This window comes from Stegodyphus dumicola, chromosome 9 (assembly GCF_044657685.1).
Source record: "Stegodyphus dumicola isolate Sdum_Otavi_A_Nest chromosome 9, ASM4465768v1".
NCBI lineage: Eukaryota > Metazoa > Arthropoda > Arachnida > Araneae > Eresidae > Stegodyphus > Stegodyphus dumicola.
In genome coordinates, this window is record NC_140776.1 from 14336068 (window position 1) to 14350374 (window position 14307).

The window sequence follows — 14307 nt, forward strand, 5'->3', positions numbered from 1 at the left end:
TTGTTGCCGCCAATTATTACGGATTGTGCACTGTATTGTATTTAAACAAATTAAATAACGAAGAATCTGCATGAATATATATATATGTTCCTCGCACTGTGAAAAAAAAAAACACATTACATTACCATTTAAATACCTTAGACAAAACCAAAAATTAATCGATTTCAAAATCTCAACATGCTGATTCTCTGATTTTTAAAATCTCTAACACAATATATAATTGGGAAAATGAGATTTTGCATAGTTTTGTGTGATCATTTTTAAAGAAATAGTTTAAAAAAAAAAAAAAAAAAAACCCTCCTTTCTTCTAAAATCACATTTATTTATGTTTATACTTTTTACACTTAAAGCTTCAGCTTCACATCGAATTCTACGTATTTCGTTCTAAGAAAATACTTCTAAGCATCTTCCTACAAATTTATGAGACTTGAAAAGTTTCTAGTTTAGTTTATCAATTCCTCCCTCCAGAAATGACAAAACACGACCAGAAAAACCTTCCTAAAATTCAACAAACCTCGCATTCGGTGATGAATGTGGGAAATGTTAAAACATTCCCAGAATTCCAACTCTCCCCAAACGTTCTGCAAAGCAATTTATAAACTTCGTGAAGAAAAAAAAATTGTATTCTTCGAAAAGTAGATTCCTGGGGTTTCATTTAGAATTCGTATTTAAATGCTTCCTAAATCAGAGACCTGCATCTGAAACTGCATGCGTGATATTCGATGTTAGTTATTTCATTTCATTAATTTAAACTGTGCCATACAGAGATTAGAATTAAAATACCACTCACAACAGTTTCTTATTATTTTCGATAATATTATTGCGTACTTGGTGGCAATCTCATAAATGAGGAAAAACAAGGGCTATTGACTCTTATTTGTCAAGTTTAGGAACACAGAAATACAAGACCTTGTATGAAACTAGATATATGTAGTGTATATGTATTTTATTGTGCGTATAATTAATTTGTAAGAAGAATGTTTCCTGTACAAATTGTAACGTGCTTGAACTTATTTATTGTTGAGACAATAAAAGGTATATGTACACTGCGTAAAGAGGGAAAAAAGTGGGACAGTTCCTTTATCTCCCGTTCTACTGGGCTGATTAATGAAATTCAAACTTCGTTTTTCTTTTCTCGAAAGAGCGACTTAGGATATGTTTTAGTTAAATATAAATAATATTCCAACATACGTATTTTGACACGAAAAGGACTTTTCTGAAATAATACAACATTTTTATTTATTTATTTACTTATTTATTTATTTATTTAATTTTTATTTTTTCTGCATATTTTAATTCTGCGACTCAAATTATGCGTAGATATTAAATTCTGTAATTTTGGGGAACAAATTTACGGAGAAATTTAAAAATTTATCTTTGTGGATTTTTTTCAGTTTGCGCCAAGAATGCATACTTGGCAAAATTCTTAATTTATAGTAACCCACTTACTTTCCTTTTTTTTATTGATGCACGAGCATAAAAAATGCCCATCCTTCATTCTTTCAAATAATTTTAACAAAGAGAGTAAACCACATTTTCGCCATTATCGCTTATAATAAATGCGATTTCCAAATTTCTAAAACGCACCAATATATAAATCCCCGTATATCTTGGGAAATTTTGAAAAAAACTTTAATTTTTTGTAGGTATACTTAGAAATGCATCTACTTTAAGATGATATTAAACATTTTATAAGTTATAATTCAAAACCTTTTTGAAAAATTCATAAAAATTATTTAAAACTACCAATTTTAAAAATATATCATAAAAAATAGGCGAATTTGGAATGAACCTAAATTTCGAAATGTGAAAGGAAAAATCAAATAAGTATAATAAAAAAAGAGATATTAACAAATATATATCAAACTCAATGAACATCAAGAACCTAAAATTTTGAGAGCTAATTTTTTAAAAACTACTCGTGCAACTTTTACAAAACTTGGCAGTTTGCCATAATTTGAGTCGTAGAATCGAAACATGGAAAAATTCGCATGTGATTTCAGAAGACGTGCGATTTTGTGTCAAAAGACCTACATCAGAACAATGCTATATATAAAGTTAATATATCTCGCTCATGTTAATGTATCATGCCCCGCTGTCGACACATGAAATATGCAATTTGAATTTCGTCACTCGGCCTAGTAGAACGGGAGGTATAGAACTGTCCTATTTTTTCTTGCGCAGTATACCAGCGCGTTCTTTCTTTTACCCGCTTCTAGTGACATCACGATCGTAGTACCAAGGCCTTGTTCTTTCGGTGGTGACGGTCGAGTTCACAAGAGAGTTGTGATGTCACGCCAGGGGCTTACGTGGCTGTTGTTTTTTGTTGGCTGTTCTTAGCTTTGCTACTGCTAACATGCATCCGTATATGACATGCCAATAGAACGGGAGATGTAGAACTGCCCCCCCTTTTTGTGCGCAATGAAAATATAAAGTGAGAAAATTTTCTTTCAATTGAATTTTACTTCTAGAAATATGTATGTAACATACAAAAATATGTAATTCCTGGGTAATGTAATACGTTACCCAGGGTACACCACAAGAGGTCACCAAACTGCACCCTTAAGAAAGGGGAAATTCCGTCGCAATTTTGATGGTGAGCAAACTGCGGGACGGATCCTAGGTTCTGCCCTCTGCTACCCGTAACACCAAACATCACGGAAAGATTTTCGGCTCGGCAGTATTTTAAGTACCCCTATTTCTCACAGACACTATACTCTTATAAGCTCTTTTTGGGATTCAAACACAAGTGCAACGATACGGCCAGCAGGGTCATTAACTACTTTACCGATCAGGATGGCGCCTAGGAAATTGTTGCTTGGTATTTTCTTTATTTCATGATGTAAGGATTATTCATATAATTTTCATATTTCCAATTAATTATGAAACTAAATAAATTATAAATTGTGAATTAATTTCGAATCGCTGTTATACTTCTTCCTTTGCGTGCCTGTTTATCCTGAAATGCAGAGTTGATACTTTTGTAAATTTTAAATTGAATTAAAATAATGTAATACTTTTTCCCCTCCTTTCTGCACGCCCTCGTGGTGTAACGGTTAACACACTCGGCGCGTATTTAAGAGGTCCACGCTCGAGTCCCGGCGAAGGCACTGCTCATTTTTCACGTCTCCCTCATCGAAGAAAACTAATTACTCTACATTGGCACCTGAACTAAAAGGGTGGTTGGTGGTGACTCTTCACCACCAAGATTTGGCGATTGGGTCCCCTAATACTCAGTCTCCCTTTAAAAGGGGGTATATAAGGAATTTTCTCCCTCTTTCCTGCATGCCTTCGTGGTGTAACTGTTAGCACACTCGGCGCCTATTCGAGAGGTCCGGGCTCGAGTCCCGACGAGGCCATTGCTAATTTTTTTAAGCTTACTTCAAAAATTTCAGTGTCTCTAAAAACTATAATTTTAATTAATTATATTAAAAATATAAAACCAATCAAACTGATATAAAATAATTACATTTTTAACTATTGATATTGTTGCGTGGGTACGGTTTCGTAACAGATTGAATGCACAAGTCCGATAAAAGGTTAATAAAATTTATTCTTATCACAAGATATATAAAAAAACGCTGGAATTTTCCTGAGATATTTGTACAAGTGTTCACAATATCACGCAGTAATAATCAGTACTTATACTTTAGAACGTTAAATAGAACGCAATCCACAGCGCAGAGAAAGCTAATCCGATCAACAATAGCAACAGCAGCTAACTAAACATCTGAGCTGAGATGTATCTCTCCGGCTTTTTAAAAGCTTTCAATCGATCGTGAGAGAGTTCTAGTAATTTCTTTGAGACTTGAGATTTCTGGAAACCAACAAGAGTATGGAATTACGGTTACAGCTAACACGGTAGTCAATTACATTTATTCAATTTCAATACAAATAACAGAAATATTTACTTATACAGTGTTCAGTGCGCATGCTCTTATATTTTTGCATTTTCGGCGTAGCTTTCTCCTAAAATTTATCACGCGCTGCAGTGCACGAGGGAATAAAACAATTTTAATAATAATTCTACTAAAATTAGCTATCCAAATACAAAATTCTTAACCATACCTATCAAAAACGCAAAATAAATCAATGTAATATTATTTGCTCATATATCTCGATATCGGTCGACAAGTTTAGAATAAAAGAAATAATAAAAGGGTATTCTGATCTCCACATTAATAAACATGCAGTACATGATCATAAAATAGTCTTTTTAAGCATTTAAGGATGTAAACGTCTTAAAAATTTTCAATTATTTAGTGCAATGTATTACTTCTACCTTTGGGAATGTGTGCCCATGTCTGCTCAGCTGCGACTGAGTGTGTTAACCGGAAAACGATTACTTATAAAGTATTTCCGCTGTGTTAAGTCATCTTCCAACATCTGTGCCACCATCTAAGTCAGCTGCAAAAATATAGTAGTTATGTTACCATTAGAATGCTTATAATGAAGAAACGAAAGATATTTTCAGTCGGGCAATGAGAGCCTTAGTTTAGGTGCTAAGAAAGAATACTCTTAAAGAAAAGCGTAAAAGAATAGTCGGTTAGTCATCTATTTATGTAACATTCGGCTACATGCAAAATTTTATTATAAGGTAATTTACTTTTTTTAGCCCAAATGGCGTTAACCCATTAATTTCGTTTTGGCATTTTGCGTCGAAAACTTTAAAAGTCTGAATCACTTTTCAAATTGCTTCCACCAAATATTATTGCCCTATGTTATATTTAAAGAAATTAAATAACGAAGAATCTGCATACGTGTATGTATGTTTCTCGAGTTGTGATAAAACAAGGGTACCTAGAGCGATCCAGTTTTGTATAACGTACGTCACCACCCGAATATGGGCATCTGTAAGCCAAAATGTGCAATTTAGAATTTGTTCTATTATTTATTTCATATTTTGTAAAGTATTTATGAGTTTTCGATGAAGAAACTCAACGATTTCGAAGCGAGCAATGGCAACACTGTACGGGAACAAAAAATATTTTTGTTTCCGCTATATCGGAAATTCTAAAGCTATGCTCTTTTGAATATTTTGTGATACTGCTCTTGAATTGAATTTTATGATTTAAGTGCGAAGAACATGATATTTAATATATAAAGATAAAATAAAAAACGTTAAAAACCTCCCCTTTGGGCGTAATATAAAATCTGAAAGCTTTCAGATTTTCTTTTCTTTTTTAAAATTTACTAAAACGTTTCACTATATTTTAAAATGGTATTTTCAAAGTAAAACTAATTTGAATAAAACGTCAAAAAAAACTTGTTAAACAAATTAATCCAGTTTTAAAATTAAATTAATCCCTGCAAAAAAAAAAGGGTAGGCCATTTTCATTTCATTTTATTAAGTCACATATTTGAAGATTAATAAGACAATGCTTCTATATATATATATACAACATAATAAATATTTAAATATTTTACTCATATGCCTGTTATAGTAACTGCGGAAAATGTGTTCCTTAGTTTTTTTCATTTATTTGCAATATTCGGTTATTGAAAATATCACACAGCAATTTTTTATACGTTTTTCATAAACAAATTATTACCAGTATAAAAATTCATGATAAATTCCATTAACAGTAGGGTAGAAATTTCCTGTATTTGATGAAAGAAATTATTTTATTAGATTAATTCTTGTAAAATCTAATTGAATAAACTGGCTAGAGATAATTGTTTCCTTTCGGTTTGTGACGGACTTCGAAACACCTTTCAATTTCACATTATTTTCCAAAATGAAATTTGTAGAAAGAACTGAATTCATATTAATTTTGAATTGCTAAATTACTTTTCTTGCTCAAAATTACCAAATTATGTCACAGCATTTCTATTTTTTTTTTTTTTTTTTTTCAAAATAGAAAGAAACGGAATTCATACCATAATAATTTTCAAAGTTTGGAAAATAGTAAAAAAAAACTGGTATTTAATAAAGCGAACTTTTCCATTTAGACCAATTAAAAAACAGTTTTTATTTGTCTAAGCTATTCAGCATTACAAAATCATTTTCGCATTCGATTTGAAATATCTTTTAAATTTCAAATTTTGAAATTATTATTCAATTTCGCACAGCAAATAATAATTTATTTTATAGTTATAAGGATATTGTGAAATTTAATCTGGAAACTTGTTTAATGTTACTCTGATTTTTATCATTTAGTAAGGGTGGGAACAGAATTCTTCGTAACAAAAATTTATTTATAAAATATCATTGAGAGATTTATTACGTAATATTATTCGAAGAACATATTAATATGAAGCTAATAACTTAAAAAATAAAAATCTGAAAGCTTTCAGATTTCACATTACGCCTGAAGGGGTGTTTTTTAACGTTTCAGGTGTTACCTTTGTAGACACATTAGGTATTTTGAAGCAAAAGAGATGAATAATGAGCAATGCCTTCGCCGGGAATGAAACCACTGACCTCTGGAATACGCGTCCAGCCTGCAGACCACCACACCACGAAGGCATGCTAGGAAGGCGGGAGAAATACCTCATACCTTTACTTATCAAATATGTTCTTCGCACTTAAACCATAAAATTCAATTCAACAGCAATACGCAAAATATTTAAAAGAGCTTTATCTTTAGAATTTTCCATACACAGTCTCGCGTGCTGGATATAATTTTTTTCCCGTACAGTGTTGCCATTGCTCGCTTTGAAATCGTTGAGTTTCTTAATCAAAAATTCTTTAATGCTTGACAAAATATGAAATAGATAATAGAACAAATTCCAAATTTGGGCTTCCAGATGCCGGTTTTCAAATAGATAAATTCAAAATTTGATATCTCTAGTTACCTTTGTTTTTTTTCGCAGTGCGAGAAACATACATACATCATGCAGATTCTTCATTATTTAATTTCTTTAAATATATTTTTTTAACGTTTTGTTTAAAGTTTAACACCTTTATTTTTTAAATATCATGTTCTTCGCACTTAAACCATAAAATTCAATTCAACGGCAATATCGCAAAATAATTTTAAAATGAGCATATCTTTAGAATTCCAGATACACAGTCTCGCGCGCTTGAGATAAAAAATCCCCCCCGTACAGTGTTGCCATTGCTCGCGTTGAAATCGTTGAGTTTGTTAATCAAAAATTGTTAATCAAAAATATATATGACTAACTTATGACTAACTTAACAATTTTTGATAATTATGAATGAAATGTCATTTTAAGAGGAAACTACATCATTAAACTTCAAGAAACCGTCCTAGGTATATCACGTGGGTCATTTCTCAGCAGCTGTTCATTATTCATCCTTTGCAAGTGCAGTAAAGTTAGTTACGCTGTTCTTCACGATAGTGAGTAACTCTACTAATACCGACGAAAGCTCTGATGTCAATTGTACCTCCAATGAAACAATGAAAGATAAGAATTTCATTTTTCTTCATCGCTGTCGTTAAAAGGTGTCACCCAACCACTCCTCCATACTTACGCGTTAAGAACGAATGGGGGACAGAAGAAATTGAAGGATCTCCTTCAATTTGTGCTTACTCGTCAGACTGTCATCGACGCTGACGTCAAACTTCCACCAGGATGTGCTCCAGGAATTGCGGAACGTTCCCTCAAAGGAATCTGACGGCCAGTTCCTGATCTGTAAACAGCCTTGCACATGTGGCAGCTGGAGATGACCGCTTTTTTTTTTACTTTATTAATGTAGATGCAATGTCGTTATCCAAATTTGCTCTCATTACTACTGTTTATTTTGTGTACCCAAAATTAAAGCTCATCTAAACTTTTTTCGAGTTCACAGTTTGCATTTAACAATCTAATAACGGATAACAAATAACTAGACTTTGATATCCGGCTTTTCGTGCTTAGTTATATGTGAAAGAACAAGTCATTAAACAGTAACTGTGATACATGATGTTTTATTTACAAAAGAACATAATAAAACAGGAATTTCAAAGATCTTTTTCAAGAACACAGTTCAATTACGATTCTGCTTTTGGTTAACAAAATAATGATACACAGATGACTATTAAGAGAATAATTAGCTGGAAATCGTATAGAAAAAATCTGATGTGGACAATACATGGCTTCCTTGTATGGTGTATTAAATTATACACCTTTCTTGCTGCATTTCATTTGAACTTATTTCGTTAAAGATATATTTCTCATTCACTTCTTACTTCGCGGCTAAGCAATAATACAAAACAATTCAAAACATCTTCATTAAAAATTGTAAAATACACAAAAAACATAAAACATTAATTTAGAAGTCAAACAACAGTTAAAACAGTTTAGAAAAAACTAAACTCACCAAGCCATGTAACAGAATGGGAATATATATATGTGTGTGTATATACGACTGGTGCAGCCGATTGCAACGAAAACGAGGGATGCACAACTACGTGTTATGGCAGTCTCATATACAAAATTTCAACTTTCTACGGCTATTCGTTCTTGAGTTACGCGAGATACATACATACGTACGTATAGACGTCAAGAAAAAATATCTCTTCTGAATCCATTTTAAGACCCTCTTTAACAAAAACAGTCCTTTATTCTGTCCATACGTACAGATGTCACACAAAAACATCGTGCAAATGGTTTCGAGAGCGGATCAAATGGATATTTTTGTTGAAATATGATACCGGAAATGTTTCGCGATTACGATACTTCCTTTACTTCGTAAAAGGAAGTCAAATACGGTATTAAAATATATATATAATGTTCTGCTAATGAGAACTCATTTCCGCTGCTCGCTAACTATTAAAGTTTGAATTTTATTATATTACATCATTTAAAGCTAAGATGCTTGTCAAGGAAGGTTAGTTCGCTTTTTGGAAATCCGCTTATCCTCTTCCCTCCCCTCCTCTGAATTTTCAAAAACAATTGAACGTCAAATAAAAGGCGTATTTTGATCAATTTTATAATTGTCCTACAAAACTCCAAAGTTATTTTCATAGGAACAAAAAGACATAACTAGATAAGCTTTCATTTAAATCCTCACAGGAAAGAAGGAAACAAATCATGTTTAAATAATGTTCTTAATTTGTGCACAGCGGCATCTTATTTTATAAGGAAACAAAATTCCGGAAATACGCTAAGTTATAAATAAGGAAAAAATTTACAGATAGCATGAATTCATCTATTCTGAACATTAATGAGTTACAAAGCGAACTCCTGTTATTGCTGATTTCAGCATAACAGGAGTACAAATTCAAACATAGCAAAAGATTTATAAATTCTTCAGCCAAACCATGTGTAAAGACCTTATTTTATTATAACCAATTATTTTTAGTCTTGCAAACTTTCCTTTCCCTTCTGATTTCAGTTTCCTGCCAGAATGTAAATTTTAATGACGTAGTATACAACTCTAAATGAGTTCGAAATCAATATTTAAGCAGCGGTTTTAAAAGTAGGAGAATTAGTTCCGAATTGATGCCGCGTGTTAGAAGTAACTTAATGTGTGAATAGTTGGTGCTTAGCCACTGTCTGTCGATTATATTGATATTCTATGTTCGGCTTTGCTGTGGGCAGCCGATTTAGCGGTTTAGATAAATAAGTAGCCAGTCGTGTAGCCAATCTTAGTTTATTGTGATTTAACAACTTATTTTTCTGTTAAGTTACTTTATCGCAAGTGGTAGTAGATTGTGATCGCCGAGCGAGTGCATTTTTTGTCAAGTTCAAAGAAATAAAAGGTTCTTTAAACCTTCTTCTGCACTTATCTGTTCTTTCAACACCTAACGATAATTCCCTACTTAGTCTTTTCGGCTAACTACAGTGTATGATTCCAAAACATACTAGAAGACTCTGTAGGGTTTCCTTTAGTTTATTTAACCTATTATTTAAATTTTTTTATCTTTTCCGAACTTCTCAACTTCCCCTGGCATTTCCTCGCCAGGATGTAAATTTAAACTTAAGCGAAGTGAGTATTGAAACGGGTGAATCTTGGAGTTTATTCAGAGCGTGTGTTCGCTAGCCAGCGGACGTTTCGTTTCTGACCTTGCTGTTACGCCTTTTGGCCATTTGAATAATTATCACGCCTGTTAGGTTGTCCAGTCAACCTAGGTTAGCCGTAACTTAGTGCTAGTGCAGCACTACTCTTTTCAGACTTGGATTTATTGTGTTACAAATTCTTAGTTTCCACCGCAAGTTGTCGGTGTTATTGTAAAGCAAGAAGTACGTGCCTTTCTGTTATTAGTTGAAAATAATAAAGGGTTAATTCCACCCTTCTTCTGTCTGTGCTGGTTTTATTTCACGCCTGTGTGAAATAAAACCAGCACAGACAGAAGTCGCCAGGTCATTAGTAGGAGCTAAATTAGTTTATGTGGCCAAAAAGAGTCAAATCCTATAACTCTACACATGGAGTTATAAATTTACTTTTGCCTCCTATATATATATATATATATATACGTAATAATAAAATTCCATAGTCAAAAATACACTTAAAATCCTAACTGTATGTTCTTTTCATTTTTAATGGCGACGGTCTTTTATTTGAGAGTACGTGGAATTAAATCCACAGCCCCGTAGTCAAGTTTTTTTTCCCGCCTTTTCTACACGTACAGTTATAGAATGTTCTGGAGATATTTTAAATCGAACTGGAATGGCTGACGACATTTCTTGGAAGCTCCTCCTTTCCAGAGGCTATAAAAGGACTCGCAAAGGAATATCGGGGTCTTTTCTTTAATGTAACGATGCAGTAAACTTCATACAGAAAGCTATTAGTAGTTCTTTTTTATTTACTCCGGAGATCTCGTTTTCGTAACTGCTATTTCTCCTAAATAATAATAAATGGATCCTGTTTTTTAAACGTATCGTCTGATACTTTGAGCGTCGACTACGTCTATGATTCTTCACCAATCTATTTATTCCGGACAAAAGCTGGTACATCACATATATATATATATATATATATATATAATGTTGTATGAACTTAAATCCATTTAGTGCGAATACAAGTTATTATTACTTGCGCAATTGCTGCAAAGTTAGTTAATAATAATTTATTTCCTAAACCGTATTGATTAATTGATTATATTATCTCCTAAGTTTAATTAAAGTAGAATTATTTTAAAAGTGTGCATCCATACTGGTAAGTTATATTTTGAAAGATGTTTTGAAGTAATTTGAAAGCAAAATGTTAATAATGTTTTAACGGGGACTGGAGTTAAATCATCACGAAGAATAATATTACAATTGTAAAAGTAAAAATTAAAACATTATATATACGTATGTTTTTGTGTGTGTGTAATTCCAGTTTTAAATTGTACATATAATAAAACAAAAACTGAATCATGCCCTGAAACTGCCGTAATTTAGTGGTAATAATTTTAAATTAAAATTTAAAAAATTAAAAGCAAATTCGAAAATCATTAAAGTACAGCAAAGTAGATCCAAAAACCAAAAAAATTTACAATTTTTATACTGTTTTAAACGAATTTCGTTTTGGTTCTATTTTGCCGTATCTGAATATGATTTCTGAATTTGCTCTTAATTTTAATTATAATTTTAAGTCATGTGTATGTGCGTGTCAGGAGTGCGAGAGCACAACATGACTGGAGAGAGAGCAAGGCGAGAGAATGAGGGCGTAAGACATGTAGGTAGGAACACGGAACCTCCTATGTATAATCTTATCTGAACTTACTTGTTCACCGCGTTTTCGGATGTCACAGACTGTTCTTCACCATCGATAGACAGACCTTGTATCATCGATAAGCAAGTGGGCGTTGTTTATCGATTACGAGATTTTCAAATACAGTGGATGGACAAAAATATGGAAACATCTTGTGAAATGCATGTTTGAAAAGAAAGATTTATTTTAATGAAATATGTAGGTGGCGCTGGCGTTTTTGACTACTGACGCCACCTATACAACTTCGTAAATGTGCTAAACAGTTCAGTTGTTGTCGGAGTACTGTTATGTGAGGTTGTCATTGCATTATGTCAGAGTTAACAGACTTCGAACGTGGGCAAATTGTTGGAGCACGTATGGTAGGTGCTTCCGTAAGCAAGATAGCCGAGGTGTTTAGTGTTTCAAGAGGTACTGTATCGAAGATTTATTCCGCATATTTGAAAAGCGGAAAAACATCATCTGATAAATCACAGCGCTGACGAAACTGTGTCCTGAGTGATCGTGACAGACGATCATTAAGGGCAATTGTGACGAAAAATAAGAAGACCGCAGCTGCAAAAGTTACTGCTGAAATGAATGTTGTGTTACCGAACCTTGTGAGTACCAAAACAATTAGAAGGGAGCTTCATAAACAGGGAATTGCTGGCCGTGCTGCAATTGAGAAGCCACTCATCAGTGATGCTAATGCCCGTAACAGGAAAAAGTGGTGTTTAAGTCATAAAGCCTGGACTATAGAGCAGTGGAAGCGAGTAATATGGTCTGACGAGTCTTCTTTCACATTGTTTCCCACTTCTGGCCGAGTTTACGTCTGGAAAACGCCATCTCAAGCCTATAATACAGACTGGTTGTTGCCAAGAGTGAAACATGCCGGGAGTTCTGTTATGGTTTGGGCAGCCATATCGTGGTTCTCTGCTAGCCCCATGATAACTGTGTCAGGGCACATGACTGCCAAGACTTATGTGAACATTTTGGCCGATCAAGTTCATCCCATTGTACAAACTTTGCTCCCCGATGGTGATGGTGTCTTCCAAGACGACAAAGCCCCTGTTCACACAGCTCACATTGTCCAGGACTGGTTTTCTGAGCACGAGGATGAGTTGTCCCATCTTCCCTGGCCACCACAGTCACCAGACCTGAATATTATCGAACCTTTGTGGTCTACATTGGAACGGAAAGTGCTTTCTCGTTATCCACCGCCAACATCGTTATCTGAACTTGCCACCGTTTTGCAGGAAGAATGGTATAATATTATCTTGGCAAACATACAGGAACTGTATTTATCCATTCCGAGAAGACTGCAAGCTGTTTTGGATGCCAACGGGTTTCCTACACCATATTAAGCAAAGAAACATGTTTTTTTAAAGGTGTTTCCATATTTTTGTCCAACCCCTGTAAATAAAATTCAATGATTCTTTTCCTCATCTGCTCTACCATATGTAATTATTATTTTAAATCGTACATATACAATCACTACATTCTTATATCTATTTTATAATCATACATTATTTCTGCTTAGACAACAATACAGACAAGTATTAATTTTCATTATTTCTTAGACTCGTTACATGCACGAGTGCTGTTTTTTATTAACGAGAGTACTATCAATACTTTTTATCATCGTAATCAGTAATATAAGCCAGTTTCTGTTTATTAAGACTTTTATAAAGGTGTCGCGATGAATTGGAAGTGACTGTCAGTATCATAGAGATTTATTCGCATTGCTTACAGTTTCGTATGTAACAAGAAAAAATTAAGTATGAAGGTAGGTCCTTTTCCTTCCTGTGCGTTTTTCTATATACAACCTTACCACAATTCCGCATAACACGCAAACGAAGCATGGAGACTTCGTAATCGATTGCAAAGTATATCAGTTATCCTCCATCGATGGTAAAAGGCCACTCTGTGCTATCCTAAAAAAGCGGCAACCGTCTTAACCTCCATAGGACACAAAGCGAGTACTCTGCTCCATTAAGAAGAAAGATGCCGTAAAAAAGTAACGAGCCCCCAAACGGTAGATTAGTTAGAGGAGCCGACTGCGATACCAAAAGTTCCGGGTTCGAATCCCCGAGAAGGCATGGTTGTATTTATCCGTCTCTTCATGGGAGGCAAAGGTGGCCCACCTGTTAGGTGCCTGCATAACAAAGTGATCACCGCTTCTGGCTTCTGTAGTTAGTGGCCAACGTCTGTGGACGGTTTGGGCCCATCGGAACAACTATTGGAACGTACCGACTCCATTGTCACACTTCATCTGTAAATGTTATCAAAATACATCGGTGTAATACAAATAATCACGACAAATACTTCAGTTATATAATTTAGTAACGAAGATTCATCTTGCCTGGTTACTAATCCCGAGCTACATGAACGCAGTATCGATCCTAGATCATAGGCCGCCCACGCGCAAATTAAAACTGGCCGCCGTTTTTTAAAGAAATATAAATATGTTTGGTAACCATTTTGCCGCCCACGTGCTGTGCACCATCTTGGCCCCCCCACGCTAAAATCAGCCCTACATGCACGCATACAAACGTATTAATAATTCTATCAGCCGATTTTCAACTAAAAGCACAAACAGATACAATTAACTTTTAAAACAAACGTTCTGGAAGTTTTTTTTTTTTTTTTTAAGTTAAGAACTGTAGATTTATTTTGTACCTACGCAGTTTCTGCTTGCAGAAGGCAAAGCCACATTTTTGATACCCCTCCCCCTCAGGATAGCC

The 14307-nt window shown here is 33.9% G+C and overlaps 1 protein-coding gene across 2 annotated transcripts in view; it reads left to right on the forward strand.

The window, feature by feature from the left end:
• Positions 1-14307, forward strand: part of LOC118186179 (regulator of G protein signaling 2-like) — a 325142-nt gene that overhangs the window by 238751 nt on the left and 72084 nt on the right. The window lies entirely within an intron of this gene.